Source organism: Staurois parvus, unplaced genomic scaffold, assembly GCF_062004578.1.
Source record: "Staurois parvus isolate SC_StPar_1 unplaced genomic scaffold, SC_StPar_1.0 ptg000097l, whole genome shotgun sequence".
Taxonomy (NCBI): domain Eukaryota; kingdom Metazoa; phylum Chordata; class Amphibia; order Anura; family Ranidae; genus Staurois; species Staurois parvus.
This window is the reverse complement of record NW_028317893.1, coordinates 11027171-11049363: the sequence shown is the minus strand read 5'-3', so window position 1 is coordinate 11049363 and position 22193 is coordinate 11027171. Positions and strand designations below refer to the sequence as shown.

The following is a 22193-nucleotide window of genomic DNA, read 5'->3' as shown; positions in this document are numbered from 1 at the left end:
TTGAAGGAATTGCGGTGACATGATTTTATAAAATACTGCTTTACACCTTCAAAAGGTTGCTAAAACCCATTGTAAACAGGTTACGATTATATAGATAGTAATATTAAACCACAGTAGGAAGGTTTCGCTAGTAATTCAGTGAGTTGAAATGATGTGACCTATCCCAAAGGCAGAGGTAAACAAAGTTAACTCAGTTTCAAATGACAGGAATAGCCTAAGTGGTAATATTAGCAAATATTCATTTAAATTACAAAAATAATTCTAAATATCTGATTGCAACTGTTAAAAATTAGCTCTTGTGATTATTTTGTTGATGACTTGCTTAAAAATGCAGCAGTCAGCACTTTGCACTTGTCTGCCTTTTTGTCTTAGCAAAAAAACAAACTATATGGCGCTAAGATAGCTATGTCAGTGGAGTGGAGTGTGGAATAAGTCACAAAATCACAATGCAAAAGGGAAAACACACTAAAATACCCAAAAGGAATGTGTCCACCTAAAATGTGTGAGTAAGGATATTTACTCTTGCACTGTAAAACCAAAAGAAACAACAGGCACCTCAATGAAGTGTAAATATTGAAACAATAAAAAGAAGTTAAAATTTGTATAAAATCATAAAAGCATTATTACTCCTCTGGTATCTGCAGAGCTTGGCAGGACACCACAAACATTGACTAAACTAAACTGGATGACAAAAACAGAAGAATAAAGAAGCAAAATTAAACATGTACAAAATTGAATAACGGGGAAGTTAAATTGTAACATTGTATTAAATCATAAAAGCATTACTTCTCCTATGGTGTCTGCAGAGCTCAGCAGGGCAGGGTAGAGCAGAGTAACATCTGGAAGTAGCTGGGCTGTATATTAAGGACATGTGGCTGGAGAGTGTAGAGCCAGAGCAGAAAGTGGTAATAACCAGGTCCTTGATGAGAGTCAGCGTGGAGCACACCATCGCCTTAAACCAACAGTGGAGCCAGAGATACACGAGTATACAGGGTAGAAAGGGGGCATAGTTACACATTTCAGAGACATCACTCAAACTTTGTCAAGCTTGGATAAGGGACTGGATGGGTTGCTTATGAAGGAAGGGAAGGAGGCTGGGCAGGCTGTATGCAAATCACTGACCAATAGGGAGAGGGGAAGACCTATATGACTGGCACCTAGGTATTTTACTATACCCTATTTAGAAACAAATGACAGCATGGAAAAAAAAACATAGAATGGACATCGCAAACATTTACTAAACTAAATTGGATGACAAAAACAGAAGAATAAAGAAGCAAAATTTAATTTGTAAGAAAATTGAAGAACAGAGTTAAATTGTAACATTGTATAAAATCATAAAAGCATTACTACTCCTCTGGTATCTGCAAACAAACATTGATTTGACCCCACTAACGATTAGAAAATCAAATGAATACTCTTGAAATTAGAATTCTCGAACAAAAATCTGTATGTGTATGGCCAGCTTAACCATTCCATGTCCAGTATGCTGGGATAAATGTAACTGCAGACAATATGTGCTCATTGAGCTTGGACTTCAGCTTTGATTTTGAATTTACTGAGACATTTTAGAAAGCAGTTAGCTTTTTTTAATGTTGTGTATTACCAATAGGGAGATGTATATTTATTTTCTGTCCCAGACACCAGAAGGACATCATTGTGAGGAGAACTTTCTACTGCTTAGCTCTGAAGTGCGTTCTCCATTACCAGAGATTTTTATTACAAATATGACAAAACAAATAGAACAAATACAAAAAGAAAATTGCCTGTACAGCTTGTTCACAGATCAGATCACAGATTCAGTGAAATAAATCACTGCTAGTGTTTGAGTAAGAACATGGTCTACTCATTGACTGAACTTTGTAACAACTTAAAAGTAAACACACAAAATACAATATAAAAAATTTGTCATACTGTGACATGTGAGAATAAACATAATCTCTGAGGTAAGGCTGTATAACCAGACATATATACAGGCAATAATGGGACCAGGCTGCTGACTCCAATCTGGCTTGGGAAGACCCATATCTGAAATGAATAAAAGGGGAAGGGGAGAGAGGTTCCCAAGGAACAAATATTGTGTAGCATGTCAATTTATTAAAAAGATCATTAAAATCATAAATTATTGCACTCACAAGGGTGAAGTGTTTACAGGCATGTCATTATGGCAGAAGTCTATAGCCACAGGCAGATGGATGGCTTGATCCACTAGGAGCTGGATGGAGAGGCAGCTACTGGAGGTGCAGAGAGGATGGTCACCTTAGAGAGCGGGATGCAAAGCCAGGAGTGTAGCAAAAAGTGCAAGAGCTTCAGCAGCTGTGTGCACTAGCAAATCAGTGGATCGGCAGATCACTGGAGTCGAAGGTTCACTGGAAAGGACTGCCATGCAGGAAGGATGAGGAGCCTGGTACCCCACCGAGAAAGTGAGTGTGTGTGACTCTAGGGAACGTGTTTTCAGAAGAACAACAAACTTCCTTCATAAACCTCAGCCTTTTCCCTTATAAACATACCAGAAAATGTTTATAAGAGAAAAGCTCCCAAACATGGATTCTCTGTACACTTTAATATATGGAGACGTGTATTTAAGATTTGTTGGTCCAGTAATCAAATCTGAGTCAAAGATTCAGGGTTGTTGCATCATAATGGTGGCAGGAGGATAATATCATAATACAATGTACATCATATATCTATATTAGGAGCATATAGGAGTGATTACCAAAAGTAATCACAGAAAAATTATGCAGATACCTCTACACTGTCAACCACTCAATGGAAGTAACATCTATGAGTGATATTTCGGTTTAGTTTGACCATAAGTTTTGCCCAAAAAGTTTCCAGAATGGGAAAATGAATTGGCTAGATGTGGCCATTTTGCCCATCATAACCACTGGCTGCTGCAGTTTAGGACCTTCATTCCTTATCAGACAGTGCTTTAAGCACCCTTAACACTCAGTATAGCATTAAGTCCCTTCCAGCTGCAGCCTGCCTTAGACTTTGACAGGCTGCCAACTGGGCTGGATGCTGCACATGTTCTTCCTAGGTACACTAAAATTCCAGGAGGGATGCACTGCAGCTGGATGGACCTGTGAGATGGGGCCTAAAGGTGCAGGAACGCATACATGTCCAGCACAGCACAATGGTAGCACAAAATCTCCAGTGCGTCCCCAGTGGCAAATCCAGCAAGCTAAACAAAAATGGCCATAGTTCCAATTTATAACTAGCTTTTTAAAGTAATGTGCACATGGAAAGGCTTTACACATAAGACCCTTTGCACACAGGGTTGTTTAGCTGATGTGCAATCCTCCCAACATTTTACTGCACCCAGGAGGGAAAGATCTATTTTGGTTTCTCAAGGGCACATTTAAGTTCTGGCGTATCCTAGTATGACCAGTAGAGACAGTGCACAATCCATCCCTACAGTCTGTTAAAGTCTATCAAAGGCTCTAGATGGACAAGGCTGAGTGCTGTATCACATGATACATGTTTGGGGCCCTATGCATTCAGGGATGAATGCCAGGAATGGAGAAGACCCTATATGCATAGGGTCCTAAATGTGAGCACTACTCGACATAGCATTTAGATCCATTCAGACAAAGCCTTACATAGACTTTGACAGGCATTAGACAGCAGGGCTGGATGCTGCACCTGTCTGTTCCCAGGTGCACTAAAATCACAGTTTGCATAGCAGCTAGATACCCTTGTGTGCAAGGGGCTTAAAAAACATTACAACATGTTCCCAGGACACACTTCACAGCTAGCCAGGAAAAAAAGAAAAACATTTTATATAATTTAACAATTTGCACTGAAACGAGATTTTTGGCCAACGTTTGCAAATATATGTGAAAGCCAGTCTGCCTTCTTAAGACCTCTCTGTGTGGTCTCTAACTTCATCTGTGAGAGCTTCCATCTTGGATTATATACTTTATAGCAATGGATAAACTAAGGGTAGATATACCTAGAGGTTGCCCATTCCTCCTTAAAGGCACATATTGTTATTATTTTAAAAAATGCAATCTTCAGTCTTAATTTGAATTAAAAAAATAATGTATATGTGTTTCCTAAAAAATATTACTGGATACTGAAAAAGTGAAAAGTACTGAAAACTGAGAATATAGCCATTTGCATGAATTCCATTGTTGATATTTGTCTCTGCAGCTACTTTGCATGACAAATTATATTTTACAGAATATTATCTTATGCTTTCTTTTCGTAGCCAACTCCTTAATTTCAGCGTTTGTAAGACCAAAGCCACTCATTTTAGAATTTATGCATTAAAAAATAACTGCTCATTTTAGTAGAACTCCCTTTATAACACTGTTACCTTGGAAATGCACACTGTTTCAGAATATCTTATTTATCTTTATTTCTTTATTTTAATATTTATAAAGTTTGGAATTTTGATACCTTTAGTGTAAAGGTTTCCTTTCTTATGTGCAATATACTTGAAGAAATCTGAACGCCTTTACTGAAAATAAATCTAGCAATACTATTTTCTCAAGAAAGGTCAGTGAGGGCTTATTGTATTTTAAGCCAAGGGATTTTGATTTTGAACCACAAAAATCTTCAAATATTAGATTTTGTACTTTGGGTTCAAGATGAGTTTGAGGAAAAGAGTCACATAAAAATCCAACCATCATAGGGCAGTCACGTAAGCTATTTCTGCTGTATGTGGCTGTGTTCCTGCATTTATTAAGCACAATCCTAGAAAGCAGCACATTACAGAGCTTTTACATTTCTGTTTTGCTTTGTGTCAGAGATGTCATCAGTCATATATAATTGGATTGAGATTACATATAGCGGCAGATTGCATTTATCTACCAGTTTGTTAGTATTAGTTTTCCAATTCATCAAAACATTTAATATGTTTAAAGTGATTATTTTTATGTTTTATATGTAGTTAACTGAAATAGATCACACAATATTCAATCAGATTTTTGATATATTGTTCTAGCATTTGCATATACTGTACAGTAATTGTGGTCTGTTCTGAAAAATGTAACTTATGATTGTTATGATAGATAAATAGATAGATAGATAGATAGATAGAGAGATAGAGAGATAGATAGATAGATAGATAGATAGATAGATAGATAGATAGATAGATAGATAGATAGATAGATAGATGTAAATGATTTACAGTATTTATGTATGTATGTATTTATTTCTTTTTATATATATTTCTATCATCCAGTTGTGCAAAAGATTTTCCTTTTTTTACACATGATTGGGCATTTGATATGAACAAGAAGTTAACTTTCTACTTCTTCAGTAAATTAACCCAATAAATAGTATAGTATACTGAAAGCTGTAGAAGATTTAAGTGACATAATACCTCCATTCTGTGCTTCTAGTCTGGAATATTTTTTCTGCTTTAGATGGGTTTTTTTTAATTAGAATTTTCCACCTTTGTGATATATGTACAGGTTGTCCCCAAAGTCTGGACACATAGGCAAAATGCATATTTTCAATAAATTTCAATATGTTTTTCAACATTTTATTTAATTGGAATATTAATCAATGTGATTTCCACCATTGTGATACAGAGTTCACTTTCACCTTTAGCATATCTCAAAAAAGAAGTCAAGGGGGTTCAGGTCTGGTGAGTTTATATAGTGATATATTATACACATATATACACATACAGTGATATTCTCAGTGTGTCCAGACTTTATAATAGCAGGATTTTATTTTTAAAATAGCAGGATTTTATTTTTAAAAATTGGCCATGAAGTCACCATAAGCACTATGTACATAGCCTGTACTAATTTAAAGGTAAAATCCTCCTGGAACAACTATATGATTTACTGGTCATGTGGGAATGCTGGGAAAACTATATCTTCCATGAATACTTTTAGGCTACATTCACACTTCGTGATTTGGAATGGCAGGCAGAATTGCCATAATTCTGTCCACAATTCCAAATCACATTGCAAATGCAGCACAAAGTGCTTTGTGTGTTTTGGCACCATCATTCTTCAATGGCACCCCAAACATGATGCAATTCTGGCAAGATTGTCACATGAAGGGATCGTACAGCAGTCATGGCAAACTGCACCTTCACAAATTGTGTGAAGCTTGTTGCCCTAGAAGGAGCAGGAGCTTCTGTTTGGTGACAAACATGTAATAGGGTAGCTCGCTCAAGTGAATGGGCTTCCCTATGTGACATGCAAAATTGCATAAAAATTGTGATGGTAAGATGATGTAGCAGGAATGCTCACTCCCACAATGCGATAATGATCTTCCCCTCTACACAATAATGTGAGCGGAGCCTTAAAATTCAATTAATTGTCACATGTATAGATACTAGAAATCAGCAACAAGCATGTTTGAATAGGTACTTTTACTCAGATCAACTCAGATAAACACTATAAGAATAATTTACTGAAGCTAAGGGAAATTCCCTTGCAAAGCAAAAATTCCTTAGTAAAGTAAATATGCTATTTGCCTTCAGTAAACCTTTATCTGTACAAATTAGTAACATTAGATTGCTCTAAAATTTGGCTGTAAAATGTCCTTTTACAGTGACCGATTTACTTTTCTTGTTGCTTTTTTTTGTAAAGTCTTTCACTTTCCAATGGCAGAATATCTTCCATTGTAAGCCATTGACTCTGTGTATTAGACTGGAGCTTCTGATTATCAAAGCTTTGTGCATGTCAAGCTCAAGTTGCAGTACACAGATTGTAGATAATTGTTAGACCTGCCTCCCTAGGTCTGCAGGGGAGTGATTGGGCATGGATGTTCCTGCCCAAAGGCCCCTATTATTTGATTGTTGAAATATTGCAGGGAGCAGACACATGCAGTATGAGCAACAAAATAACACAATGAGGTTGGGCAACACATTTCCTTCAAGCTAGTGTATTTATTGTTTCCCATATAAAAGCACACAAACAAAAAAAAATATTATATTGCAGCTTACAAATCATAGGGCATGGGGGCTGCATTTGTTTCCTTTTTATTTTAGGTTTTTTCTTCCCCTATGTTTACACCTGGTGATCTGGCCAGTAACACATCTCCTCTATGAGGCTCCATGCACACTGGGTGTTTTTATTATGCTGGTAACTAGAGATGAGCGAAGAAATGAAAAATTCGATTCGACTGATTCGGCGAATTCGTGGACAATATTCGATTCGAGTCGAATAAATTCGCTGTGAATTTAACTTAAAAAAGGGTGTTTCTAGGCTTCAGAGAGACTTAATATTAGTGCAGAACACTGTACCTTTAATTTAAATGCCCTTGGAGTCTGCTGGGGAAGAGAAATAATACTGTCAGTCAGTATGACATGCAGATGAGTGCCGTCGATCTTAGAATCACCGCACACTTCACTCATTTGGGCAGTCACGGGGCCAAAACCAGAGTGTGGAGCCACAGTGTGGCGGTGGAGGCAGCAGCAATGGGAGGCCATACAGCACCCTATGACAAAAATGGAAACCACCAGCAGTGTGAGGAGACCTGAAAGTGGCACATGGCAGAGTGTGGCGATAGAGACAGCAGCAATGGGAGGCCGTACAGGGACCCATGACACACTCTGGACCTGGCAGCAGCATGAGGAGGCGGTACAGGGGCCCATGACAGATTACGGGCCTGGCAGCAGCATGAGGAGTCGGTACAGGGGCCCATGGCAGATTACGGGCCTGGCAGCAGCAATGGGAGGCCGTACAGGGACCCATGACACACTCTGGACCTGGCAGCAGCATGGGGAGGCGGTACAGGGGCCCATGACAGATTACGGGCCTGGCAGCAGCATGAGGAGTCGGTACGGGGGCCCATGACACACTCTGGACCTGGCAGCAGCATGAGGAGGCGGTACAGGGGCGCATGACAGATTACGAGCCTGGCAGCAGCAACTTGGACAGGAGGACGTTCAGCTTCTGCACCGTCGGGTGCGTGCTCGCAAACTGTTGTCTCTTGGAAACGGATTCCAAGAAAGACTGCTGACGGAATCCGTGAAGAGGAGTAGCAGGAGAAGGAGCATCTGAACGAGCGGAATATGCCAACAAGCGACAACAGTGGCCCATGACAGATTACGGGCCTGGCAGCAGCATGAGGAGTCGGTACGGGGGCCCATGGCAGATTACGGGCCTGGCAGCAGCTATGGGAGGCCCGTAATCTGCCAGCACCCTATGACAAAAAATGGAACCCACCAGCAGTGTGAGGAGACCTGAAAGTGGCACATGGCAGAGTGTGGCGATGGAGACAGCAGCAATGGGAGGCCGTACAGGGACCCATGAGAGACTCTGGACCTGGCAGCAGCATGAGGAGGCGGTATAGGGGCCCATGGCAGATTAGGGGCCTGGCAGCAGCTATGGGAGGCCCGTAATCTGCCAGCACCCTATGACAAAAAATGGAACACACCAGCAGTGTGAGGAGACCTGAAAGTGGCACATGGCAGAGTGTGGCGATGGAGGCAGCAGCAATGGGAGGCCGTACAGGGACCCATGAGAGACTCTGGACTTGGCAGCAGCATGAGGAGGCGGTATAGGGGCCCATGGCAGATTAGGGGCCTGGCAGCAGCTATGGGAGGCCCGTAATCTGCCAGCACCCTATGACAAAAAATGGAACACACCAGCAGTGTGAGGAGACCTGAAAGTGGCACATGTTTGGGGCATGATTCATGGCGGATTTAGTCAGTTGTGTCAGGAACTGGTGGTTTGAAATCCAGACTAATCCACGCCTGATTCATTTTCACAAACGTGAGTCTCTCCACACTTTGGGTGGACAGTCGTGTCCTCCGCGGAGTTGCAATACCTCCTGCCGCACTAAACACGCGCTCCGATGCCACGCTACTGGCCGGGCATGACAGCCTTTCAAGGGCAAATTCAGCTAGTTGGGGCCAAAGGTCAAGTTTCGTTGCCCAGTAGTCAAGGGGATTGTCTACCTCGGTTGGCAGGGTGCTGTCCAAGTAGGCCTAAGCCTGTTGTTTGAGGTCCTGCTCCAGGTCCACCTGATGCTGCTGCTGCTGCTGCGGCTGGTTAGTAGTTTCCTCACTGCGCTGGTGAAGAAAGCTACTCATCATCGACTGCAGACTGAGGCAGCCGCTGCTGGTGGAGCTGCCACTGCTCCTACCACCCCACCCCTCCCCTGCTGCCATGGCAGCGGAACACGAGCGCACAGGGCCCACAGTGTCTGAGGATGGACGTTGGCGCAGACAGGCAGAGACCAGCTGACTACATAGGTGTTTTTTATAGTACGTTATTTTGGCCTCCCTCTCAGCAGGTGTGAAAAAGGCCACCATTTTTGAACGGTAGCGAGGGTCCAACAAGGTGGACAGCCAAAAGTCATCCCTCTGTCTGATGGTTATTATTCGGCTGTCGCTACGCAAGCAACCGAGCATGCTATGGGCCATTTGTGCCAAGGAATGCGAGGGACTCCCTGCCTCCATCTCCACAGCATACTGCCACGGTGCGTCTAGGTCCTCTGTCTCCTCTTCCTCCTCCTCTACCAGATGCTCCTGCTCCTCCACTCCTGTCCGCTGAGTGGAAAAACCACCCATTTCACTCAATAATTCCTGAGCACCAATGTCCTCCTCTACCTCCTCCTCTTCTTCCAGTCCTGCCCCCACAGGGGCCATGTGGCGTTGAGATCTGTGCGCCACGTCTACCGCACCCTGACCAGCCATTGTTAACAGCATTTGTTCCAGGACGTGCAACAGAGGAATGACGTCGTTCATCCCATAGTCCTGCCGACTCACGAATAGCGTGGCCTCCTCAAAGGGCCTGAGCAAGCGCAGGTGTCACGCATGAGCTGCCAATGGCTGACATCTAAGTTACACAGGGAGTACCTTTATCTGCTTTTAACATCAGGAAATCTGTGATGGCCTTTTGCTGTTCGTAAAGGCGGTCTAACATATGTAGGGTTGAATTCCACCTTGTTGCAACGTCACAGCATGAGGAGTCGGTATAGGGGCCCATGGCAGATTAGGGGCCTGGCAGCAGTTATGGGAGGCCCATAATCTGCCAGCACCCTATGACAAAAAATGGAACACACCAGCAGTGTGAGGAGACCTGAAAGTGGCACATGGCAGAGTGTGGCGATGGAGACAGCAGCAATGGGAGGCCGTACAGGGACCCATGAGAGACTCTGGACCTGGCAGCAGCATGAGGAGGCGGTATATAGGGGCCTACGGCAGATTAGGGGCCTGGCAGCAGCTATAGGAGGCCCGTAATCTGCCAGCACCCTATGTCAAAAAATTTAACACACCAGCAGTGTGAAGAGACCTGAAAGTGGCACATGGCAGCAGAGTGTGGCGATGGAGACAGCAGCAATGGGAGGCCGTACAGGGACCCATGAGAGACTCTAGACTTGGCAGCAGCATGAGGAGGCGGTATATAGGGGCCCATGGCAGATTAGGGGCCTGGCAGCAGCTATGTGAGGCCCGTAATCTGCCTGCACCCTATGTCAAAAAATTAAACACACCAGCAGTGTGAAGAGACCTGAAAGTGGCACATGGCATGAGAGACTCTGGACCTGGCAGCAGCAGGAGGAGGCGGTATAGGGGCCCATGGCTGATTAGGGGCCTGGCAGCAGCTATGTGAGGCCCGTTATCTTGCAGCACCCTATGTCAAAAAATTTAACACACCAGCAGTGTGAAGAGACCTGAAAGTGGCACATGGCAGCAGAGTGTGGCGATGGAGACAGCAGCAATGGGAGGCCGTACAGGGACCATGACAGACTCTGGACTTGGCAGCAGCATGAGGAGGCGGTATATAGGGGCCCATGGCAGATTAGGGGCCTGGCAGCAGCTATGTGAGGCCCGTTATCTTGCAGCACCCTATGTCAAAAAATTTAACACACCAGCAGTGTGAAGAGACCTGAAAGTGGCACATGGCAGCAGAGTGTGGCGATGGAGACAGCAGCAATGGGAGGCCGTACAGGGACCCATGAGAGACTCTGGACCTGGCAGCAGCAGGAGGAGGTGGTATATAGGGGCCCATGGCAGATTAGGGGCCTGGCAGCAGCTATGTGAGGCCCGTAATCTGCCTGCACCCTATGTCAAAAAATTTAACACACCAGCAGTGTGAAGAGACCTGAAAGTGGCACATGGCAGCAGAGTGTGGCGATGGAGACAGCAGCAATGGGAGGCCGTACAGGGACCATGACAGACTCTGGACTTGGCAGCAGCATGAGGAGGCGGTATATAGGGGCCCATGGCAGATTAGGGGCCTGGCAGCAGCTATGTGAGGCCCGTAATCTGCCTGCACCCTATGTCAAAAAATTTAACACACCAGCAGTGTGAAGAGACCTGAAAGTGGCACATGGCAGCAGAGTGTGGCGATGGAGACAGCAGCAATGGGAGGCCGTACAGGGACCATGACAGACTCTGGACTTGGCAGCAGCATGAGGAGGCGGTATATAGGGGCCCATGGCAGATTAGGGGCCTGGCAGCAGCTATGTGAGGCCCGTTATCTTGCAGCACCCTATGTCAAAAAATTTAACACACCAGCAGTGTGAAGAGACCTGAAAGTGGCACATGGCAGCAGAGTGTGGCGATGGAGACAGCAGCAATGGGAGGCCGTACAGGGACCCATGACAGACTCTAGACTTGGCAGCAGCATGAGGAGGCGGTATATAGGGGCCCATGGCAGATTAGGGGCCTGGCAGCAGCTATGTGAGGCCCGTAATCTGCCTGCACCCTATGTAAAAAAATTTAACACACCAGCAGTGTGAAGAGACCTGAAAGTGGCACATGGCAGCAGAGTGTGGCGATGGAGACAGCAGCAATGGGAGGCCGTACAGGGACCATGACAGACTCTGGACTTGGCAGCAGCATGAGGAGGCGGTATATAGGGGCCCATGGCAGATTAGGGGCCTGGCAGCAGCTATGTGAGGCCCGTTATCTTGCAGCACCCTATGTCAAAAAATTTAACACACCAGCAGTGTGAAGAGACCTGAAAGTGGCACATGGCAGCAGAGTGTGGCGATGGAGACAGCAGCAATGGGAGGCCGTACAGGGACCCATGAGAGACTCTGGACCTGGCAGCAGCAGGAGGAGGCGGTATATAGGGGCCCATGGCAGATTAGGGGCCTGGCAGCAGCTATGTGAGGCCCGTAATCTGCCTGCACCCTATGTCAAAAAATTTAACACACCAGCAGTGTGAAGAGACCTGAAAGTGGCACATGGCAGCAGAGTGTGGCGATGGAGACAGCAGCAATGGGAGGCCGTACAGGGACCATGACAGACTCTGGACTTGGCAGCAGCATGAGGAGGCGGTATATAGGGGCCCATGGCAGATTAGGGGCCTGGCAGCAGCTATGTGAGGCCCGTTATCTTGCAGCACCCTATGTCAAAAAATTTAACACACCAGCAGTGTGAAGAGACCTGAAAGTGGCACATGGCAGCAGAGTGTGGCGATGGAGACAGCAGCAATGGGAGGCCGTACAGGGACCCATGAGAGACTCTGGACCTGGCAGCAGCAGGAGGAGGTGGTATATAGGGGCCCATGGCAGATTAGGGGCCTGGCAGCAGCTATGTGAGGCCCGTAATCTGCCTGCACCCTATGTCAAAAAATTTAACACACCAGCAGTGTGAAGAGACCTGAAAGTGGCACATGGCAGCAGAGTGTGGCGATGGAGACAGCAGCAATGGGAGGCCGTACAGGGACCCATGAGAGACTCTGGACCTGGCAGCAGCAGGAGGAGGCGGTATATAGGGGCCCATGGCAGATTAGGGGCCTGGCAGCAGCTATGTGAGGCCCGTAATCTGCCTGCACCCTATGTCAAAAAATTTAACACACCAGCAGTGTGAAGAGACCTGAAAGTGGCACATGGCAGCAGAGTGTGGCGATGGAGACAGCAGCAATGGGAGGCCGTACAGGGACCATGACAGACTCTGGACTTGGCAGCAGCATGAGGAGGCGGTATATAGGGGCCCATGGCAGATTAGGGGCCTGGCAGCAGCTATGTGAGGCCCGTTATCTTGCAGCACCCTATGTCAAAAAATTTAACACACCAGCAGTGTGAAGAGACCTGAAAGTGGCACATGGCAGCAGAGTGTGGCGATGGAGACAGCAGCAATGGGAGGCCGTACAGGGACCCATGAGAGACTCTGGACCTGGCAGCAGCAGGAGGAGGTGGTATATAGGGGCCCATGGCAGATTAGGGGCCTGGCAGCAGCTATGTGAGGCCCGTAATCTGCCTGCACCCTATGTCAAAAAATTTAACACACCAGCAGTGTGAAGAGACCTGAAAGTGGCACATGGCAGCAGAGTGTGGCGATGGAGACAGCAGCAATGGGAGGCCGTACAGGGACCCATGAGAGACTCTGGACCTGGCAGCAGCAGGAGGAGGCGGTATATAGGGGCCCATGGCAGATTAGGGGCCTGGCAGCAGCTATGTGAGGCCCGTAATCTGCCTGCACCCTATGTCAAAAAATTTAACACACCAGCAGTGTGAAGAGACCTGAAAGTGGCACATGGCAGCAGAGTGTGGCGATGGAGACAGCAGCAATGGGAGGCCGTACAGGGACCCATGACAGACTCTAGACTTGGCAGCAGCATGAGGAGGCGGTATATAGGGGCCCATGGCAGATTAGGGGCCTGGCAGCAGCTATGTGAGGCCCGTAATCTGCCTGCACCCTATGTCAAAAAATTTAACACACCAGCAGTGTGAAGAGACCTGAAAGTGGCACATGGCAGCAGAGTGTGGCGATGGAGACAGCAGCAATGGGAGGCCGTACAGGGACCATGACAGACTCTGGACTTGGCAGCAGCATGAGGAGGCGGTATATAGGGGCCCATGGCAGATTAGGGGCCTGGCAGCAGCTATGTGAGGCCCGTTATCTTGCAGCACCCTATGTCAAAAAATTTAACACACCAGCAGTGTGAAGAGACCTGAAAGTGGCACATGGCAGCAGAGTGTGGCGATGGAGACAGCAGCAATGGGAGGCCGTACAGGGACCCATGAGAGACTCTGGACCTGGCAGCAGCAGGAGGAGGCGGTATATAGGGGCCCATGGCAGATTAGGGGCCTGGCAGCAGCTATGTGAGGCCCGTAATCTGCCTGCACCCTATGTCAAAAAATTTAACACACCAGCAGTGTGAAGAGACCTGAAAGTGGCACATGGCAGCAGAGTGTGGCGATGGAGACAGCAGCAATGGGAGGCCGTACAGGGACCATGACAGACTCTGGACTTGGCAGCAGCATGAGGAGGCGGTATATAGGGGCCCATGGCAGATTAGGGGCCTGGCAGCAGCTATGTGAGGCCCGTTATCTTGCAGCACCCTATGTCAAAAAATTTAACACACCAGCAGTGTGAAGAGACCTGAAAGTGGCACATGGCAGCAGAGTGTGGCGATGGAGACAGCAGCAATGGGAGGCCGTACAGGGACCCATGAGAGACTCTGGACCTGGCAGCAGCAGGAGGAGGTGGTATATAGGGGCCCATGGCAGATTAGGGGCCTGGCAGCAGCTATGTGAGGCCCGTAATCTGCCTGCACCCTATGTCAAAAAATTTAACACACCAGCAGTGTGAAGAGACCTGAAAGTGGCACATGGCAGCAGAGTGTGGCGATGGAGACAGCAGCAATGGGAGGCCGTACAGGGACCCATGAGAGACTCTGGACCTGGCAGCAGCAGGAGGAGGCGGTATATAGGGGCCCATGGCAGATTAGGGGCCTGGCAGCAGCTATGTGAGGCCCGTAATCTGCCTGCACCCTATGTCAAAAAATTTAACACACCAGCAGTGTGAAGAGACCTGAAAGTGGCACATGGCAGCAGAGTGTGGCGATGGAGACAGCAGCAATGGGAGGCCGTACAGGGACCCATGACAGACTCTAGACTTGGCAGCAGCATGAGGAGGCGGTATATAGGGGCCCATGGCAGATTAGGGGCCTGGCAGCAGCTATGTGAGGCCCGTAATCTGCCTGCACCCTATGTCAAAAAATTTAACACACCAGCAGTGTGAAGAGACCTGAAAGTGGCACATGGCAGCAGAGTGTGGCGATGGAGACAGCAGCAATGGGAGGCCGTACAGGGACCATGACAGACTCTGGACTTGGCAGCAGCATGAGGAGGCGGTATATAGGGGCCCATGGCAGATTAGGGGCCTGGCAGCAGCTATGTGAGGCCCGTTATCTTGCAGCACCCTATGTCAAAAAATTTAACACACCAGCAGTGTGAAGAGACCTGAAAGTGGCACATGGCAGCAGAGTGTGGCGATGGAGACAGCAGCAATGGGAGGCCGTACAGGGACCCATGACAGACTCTAGACTTGGCAGCAGCATGAGGAGGCGGTATATAGGGGCCCATGGCAGATTAGGGGCCTGGCAGCAGCTATGTGAGGCCCGTAATCTGCCTGCACCCTATGTCAAAAAATTTAACACACCAGCAGTGTGAAGAGACCTGAAAGTGGCACATGGCAGCAGAGTGTGGCGATGGAGACAGCAGCAATGGGAGGCCGTACAGGGACCATGACAGACTCTGGACTTGGCAGCAGCATGAGGAGGCGGTATATAGGGGCCCATGGCAGATTAGGGGCCTGGCAGCAGCTATGTGAGGCCCGTTATCTTGCAGCACCCTATGTCAAAAAATTTAACACACCAGCAGTGTGAAGAGACCTGAAAGTGGCACATGGCATGAGAGACTCTGGACCTGGCAGCAGCAGGAGGAGGCGGTATAGGGGCCCATGGCTGATTAGGGGACTGGCAGCAGCTATGTGAGGCCCGTTATCTTGCAGCACCCTATGTCAAAAAATTTAACACACCAGCAGTGTGAAGAGACCTGAAAGTGGCACATGGCAGCAGAGTGTGGCGATGGAGACAGCAGCAATGGGAGGCCGTACAGGGACCATGACAGACTCTGGACTTGGCAGCAGCATGAGGAGGCGGTATATAGGGGCCCATGGCAGATTAGGGGCCTGGCAGCAGCTATGTGAGGCCCGTTATCTTGCAGCACCCTATGTCAAAAAATTTAACACACCAGCAGTGTGAAGAGACCTGAAAGTGGCACATGGCAGCAGAGTGTGGCGATGGAGACAGCAGCAATGGGAGGCCGTACAGGGACCCATGAGAGACTCTGGACCTGGCAGCAGCAGGAGGAGGCGGTATATAGGGGCCCATGGCAGATTAGGGGCCTGGCAGCAGCTATGTGAGGCCCGTAATCTGCCTGCACCCTATGTCAAAAAATTTAACACACCAGCAGTGTGAAGAGACCTGAAAGTGGCACATGGCAGCAGAGTGTGGCGATGGAGACAGCAGCAATGGGAGGCCGTACAGGGACCATGACAGACTCTGGACTTGGCAGCAGCATGAGGAGGCGGTATATAGGGGCCCATGGCAGATTAGGGGCCTGGCAGCAGCTATGTGAGGCCCGTTATCTTGCAGCACCCTATGTCAAAAAATTTAACACACCAGCAGTGTGAAGAGACCTGAAAGTGGCACATGGCAGCAGAGTGTGGCGATGGAGACAGCAGCAATGGGAGGCCGTACAGGGACCCATGAGAGACTCTGGACCTGGCAGCAGCAGGAGGAGGCGGTATATAGGGGCCCATGGCAGATTAGGGGCCTGGCAGCAGCTATGTGAGGCCCGTAATCTGCCTGCACCCTATGTCAAAAAATTTAACACACCAGCAGTGTGAAGAGACCTGAAAGTGGCACATGGCAGCAGAGTGTGGCGATGGAGACAGCAGCAATGGGAGGCCGTACAGGGACCATGACAGACTCTGGACTTGGCAGCAGCATGAGGAGGCGGTATATAGGGGCCCATGGCAGATTAGGGGCCTGGCAGCAGCTATGTGAGGCCCGTTATCTTGCAGCACCCTATGTCAAAAAATTTAACACACCAGCAGTGTGAAGAGACCTGAAAGTGGCACATGGCAGCAGAGTGTGGCGATGGAGACAGCAGCAATGGGAGGCCGTACAGGGACCCATGAGAGACTCTGGACCTGGCAGCAGCAGGAGGAGGTGGTATATAGGGGCCCATGGCAGATTAGGGGCCTGGCAGCAGCTATGTGAGGCCCGTAATCTGCCTGCACCCTATGTCAAAAAATTTAACACACCAGCAGTGTGAAGAGACCTGAAAGTGGCACATGGCAGCAGAGTGTGGCGATGGAGACAGCAGCAATGGGAGGCCGTACAGGGACCCATGAGAGACTCTGGACCTGGCAGCAGCAGGAGGAGGCGGTATATAGGGGCCCATGGCAGATTAGGGGCCTGGCAGCAGCTATGTGAGGCCCGTAATCTGCCTGCACCCTATGTCAAAAAATTTAACACACCAGCAGTGTGAAGAGACCTGAAAGTGGCACATGGCAGCAGAGTGTGGCGATGGAGACAGCAGCAATGGGAGGCCGTACAGGGACCCATGACAGACTCTAGACTTGGCAGCAGCATGAGGAGGCGGTATATAGGGGCCCATGGCAGATTAGGGGCCTGGCAGCAGCTATGTGAGGCCCGTAATCTGCCTGCACCCTATGTCAAAAAATTTAACACACCAGCAGTGTGAAGAGACCTGAAAGTGGCACATGGCAGCAGAGTGTGGCGATGGAGACAGCAGCAATGGGAGGCCGTACAGGGACCATGACAGACTCTGGACTTGGCAGCAGCATGAGGAGGCGGTATATAGGGGCCCATGGCAGATTAGGGGCCTGGCAGCAGCTATGTGAGGCCCGTTATCTTGCAGCACCCTATGTCAAAAAATTTAACACACCAGCAGTGTGAAGAGACCTGAAAGTGGCACATGGCATGAGAGACTCTGGACCTGGCAGCAGCAGGAGGAGGCGGTATAGGGGCCCATGGCTGATTAGGGGACTGGCAGCAGCTATGTGAGGCCCGTTATCTTGCAGCACCCTATGTCAAAAAATTTAACACACCAGCAGTGTGAAGAGACCTGAAAGTGGCACATGGCAGCAGAGTGTGGCGATGGAGACAGCAGCAATGGGAGGCCGTACAGGGACCATGACAGACTCTGGACTTGGCAGCAGCATGAGGAGGCGGTATATAGGGGCCCATGGCAGATTAGGGGCCTGGCAGCAGCTATGTGAGGCCCGTAATCTGCCTGCACCCTATGTCAAAAAATTAAACACACCAGCAGTGTGAAGAGACCTGAAAGTGGCACATGAGACAGGAGACAGACCTGTCTCTAGACCGGCTACCGAGCCACTCTCCTCGCCAGTACTTGTTCGCTTGGCTGCTGAAAAGGCCGATGTCTCCCCCCGTTCCTGACCGCCCTCTGTTAGCTCTTCCTCACTGTACAGTGGGGCTGAGCCCACAGCATGCGATACTTCGCTTGGTGAGGGAACAGCAAAGGACAGGGGCAGGTAGAGGACACGTGATTTCAGTGGGCTTGGTCCCGGGCCATGCCAACTAACGGTTGTGTCTGACGTACCCACCGACCGTTGGCTGTAGGTGTCAGAGGTGACCTGGGAAGAGGAAGACGACCGAGCCAACCAATCAATGACGGCAGGGTTGTCGGTGGAGACACGACCGCTGGATGACACCGGGAGCACTGGCCTCTGGCTGCGAATACTGCTGCCTCGACCCCTTCCTCTGCTGCCACGTCTGCTCGCTCCTAAAACATTGCCTCCTCTGCCACTCCTCTGCATGTTGTCTGACATACTATTTAATTCAACGATTAGGTGTCCCTGAGTAACAATTCTCTGGCACTCAGTAACAATTCTGTCTGTCCCTGAGTATGAATTCTGTGGCCCTGAGTAACAATTGTGTGTCTGTGCAAGTAACAATTCTGTGTCTGTGCAAGTAACAATTTTGTGTCTGTGAGAGTAACAATTCTCTGGCACTCAGTAAAAATTCTGTCTGTCCCTGAGTAACAATTCTCTGGCACTCAGTAACAATTCTGTCTGTCCCTGAGTAACAATTCTGTCTGTCCCTGAGTATGAATTCTGTGGCCCTGAGTAAGAATTCTCTGGCACTCAGTAACAATTCTGTCTGTCCCTGAGTATGAATTCTGTGGCCCTGAGTAACAATTGTGTGTCTGTGCAAGTAACAATTCTGTGTCTGTGCAAGTAACAATTTTGTGTCTGTGAGAGTAACAATTCTCTGGCACTCAGTAACAATTCTGTCTGTCCCTGAGTAACAATTCTCTGGCACTCAGTAACAATTCTGTCTGTCCCTGAGTATGAATTCTGTGGCCCTGAGTAACAATTCTGTCTCTGTGCGAGTAACAATTCTGTGTCTGTGCAAGTAACAATTTTGTGTCTGTGCGAGTAACAATTCTCTGGCACTCAGTAACAATTCTGTCTGTCCCTGAGTAACAATTCTCTGGCACTCAGTAACAATTCTGTCTGTCCCTGAGTAACAATTCTCTGGCACTCAGTAACAATTCTGTCTGTCCCTGAGTAACAATTCTCTGGCACTCAGTAACAATTGTGTGTCTGTGCAAGTAACAATTCTGTGTCTGTGCAAGTAACAATTTTGTGTCTGTGAGAGTAACAATTCTCTGGCACTCAGTAACAATTCTGTCTGTCCCTGAGTAACAATTCTCTGGCACTCAGTAACAATTCTGTCTGTCCCTGAGTATGAATTCTGTGGCCCTGAGTAACAATTCTGTCTCTGTGCGAGTAACAATTCTGTGTCTGTGCAAGTAACAATTTTGTGTCTGTGAGAGTAACAATTCTCTGGCACTCAGTAACAATTCTGTCTGTCCCTGAGTAACAATTCTATGGCACTCAGTAACAATTCTGTCTTCCCTGAGTAACAATTCTCTGGCACTCAGTAACAATTCTGTCTGTCCCTGAGTATGAATTCTGTGGCCCTGAGTAACAATTCTGTCTCTGTGCGAGTAACAATTCTGTGTCTGTGCAAGTAACAATTTTGTGTCTGTGAGAGTAACAATTCTCTGGCACTCAGTAACAATTCTGTCTGTCCCTGAGTAACAATTCTCTGGCACTCAGTAACAATTCTGTCTGTCCCTGAGTATGAATTCTGTGGCCCTGAGTAACAATTGTGTGTCTGTGCAAGTAACAATTCTGTGTCTGTGCAAGTAACAATTTTGTGTCTGTGAGAGTAACAATTCTCTGGCACTCAGTAACAATTCTGTCTGTCCCTGAGTAACAATTCTCTGGCACTCAGTAACAATTCTGTCTGTCCCTGAGTATGAATTCTGTGGCCCTGAGTAACAATTCTGTCTCTGTGCGAGTAACAATTCTGTGTCTGTGCAAGTAACAATTTTGTGTCTGTGAGAGTAACAATTCTCTGGCACTCAGTAACAATTCTGTCTGTCCCTGAGTAACAATTCTCTGGCACTCAGTAACAATTCTGTCTGTCCCTGAGTAACAATTCTCTGGCACTCAGTAACAATTCTGTCTGTCCCTGAGTAACAATTCTCTGGCACTCAGTAACAATTGTGTGTCTGTGCAAGTAACAATTCTGTGTCTGTGCAAGTAACAATTTTGTGTCTGTGAGAGTAACAATTCTCTGGCACTCAGTAACAATTCTGTCTGTCCCTGAGTAACAATTCTCTGGCACTCAGTAACAATTCTGTCTGTCCCTGAGTATGAATTCTGTGGCCCTGAGTAACAATTCTGTCTCTGTGCGAGTAACAATTCTGTGTCTGTGCAAGTAACAATTTTGTGTCTGTGAGAGTAACAATTCTCTGGCACTCAGTAACAATTCTGTCTGTCCCTGAGTAACAATTCTATGGCACTCAGTAACAATTCTGTCTTCCCTGAGTAACAATTCTCTGGCACTCAGTAACAATTCTGTCTGTCCCTGAGTATGAATTCTGTGGCCCTGAGTAACAATTCTGTCTCTGTGCGAGTAACAATTCTGTGTCTGTGCAAGTAACAATTTTGTGTCTGTGAGAGTAACAATTCTCTGGCACTCAGTAACAATTCTGTCTGTCCCTGAGTAACAATTCTCTGGCACTCAGTAACAATTCTGTCTGTCCCTGAGTATGAATTCTGTGGCCCTGAGTAACAATTGTGTGTCTGTGCAAGTAACAATTCTGTGTCTGTGCAAGTAACAATTTTGTGTCTGTGAGAGTAACAATTCTCTGGCACTCAGTAACAATTCTGTCTGTCCCTGAGTAACAATTCTCTGGCACTCAGTAACAATTCTGTCTGTCCCTGAGTAACAATTCTGTCTGTCCCTGAGTATGAATTCTGTGGCCCTGAGTAAGAATTCTCTGGCACTCAGTAACAATTCTGTCTGTCCCTGAGTATGAATTCTGTGGCCCTGAGTAACAATTGTGTGTCTGTGCAAGTAACAATTCTGTGTCTGTGCAAGTAACAATTTTGTGTCTGTGAGAGTAACAATTCTCTGGCACTCAGTAACAATTCTGTCTGTCCCTGAGTAACAATTCTCTGGCACTCAGTAACAATTCTGTCTGTCCCTGAGTATGAATTCTGTGGCCCTGAGTAACAATTCTGTCTCTGTGCGAGTAACAATTCTGTGTCTGTGCAAGTAACAATTTTGTGTCTGTGAGAGTAACAATTCTCTGGCACTCAGTAACAATTCTGTCTGTCCCTGAGTAACAATTCTCTGGCACTCAGTAACAATTCTGTCTGTCCCTGAGTAACAATTCTCTGGCACTCAGTAACAATTCTGTCTGTCCCTGAGTAACAATTCTGTCTGTCCCTGAGTATGAATTCTGTGGCCCTGAGTAAGAATTCTCTGGCACTCAGTAACAATTCTGTCTGTCCCTGAGTATGAATTCTGTGGCCCTGAGTAACAATTGTGTGTCTGTGCAAGTAACAATTCTGTGTCTGTGCAAGTAACAATTTTGTGTCTGTGAGAGTAACAATTCTCTGGCACTCAGTAACAATTCTGTCTGTCCCTGAGTAACAATTCTCTGGCACTCAGTAACAATTCTGTCTGTCCCTGAGTAACAATTCTCTGGCACTCAGTAACAATTCTGTCTGTCCCTGAGTAACAATTCTCTGGCACTCAGTAACAATTCTGTCTGTCCCTGAGTAACAATTCTGTCTGTCCCTGAGAATGAATTCTGTGGCCCTGAGTAAGAATTCTCTGGCACTCAGTAACAATTCTGTCTGTCCCTGAGTAACAATTCTCTGGCACTCAGTAACAATTCTGTCTGTCCCTGAGTAAAAATTCTGTGGCCCTAATAACGTTTCTGTGGCCCTAAGTAACAATTCTCTGGCACTGAGTAACAATTCTGTCTGTCCCTGAGTATGAATTCTGTGGCCCTAACTAGCGTTTCTTTGTCCCTAAATAACGATTCTGTGGCCCTCATTAACAAGTCTGTGTCCCTGAGTAATGGTTCTCTGTCCCTAAGTAACTTCTCTC

The 22193-nt window shown here is 47.2% G+C and overlaps 1 protein-coding gene across 2 annotated transcripts in view; it reads left to right on the top strand.

Annotated features, from left to right (window-relative positions):
• The window catches only part of LOC149467921 (cadherin-19-like), a 164387-nt gene that overhangs the window by 47108 nt on the left and 95086 nt on the right, over positions 1-22193 (top strand). The window lies entirely within an intron of this gene.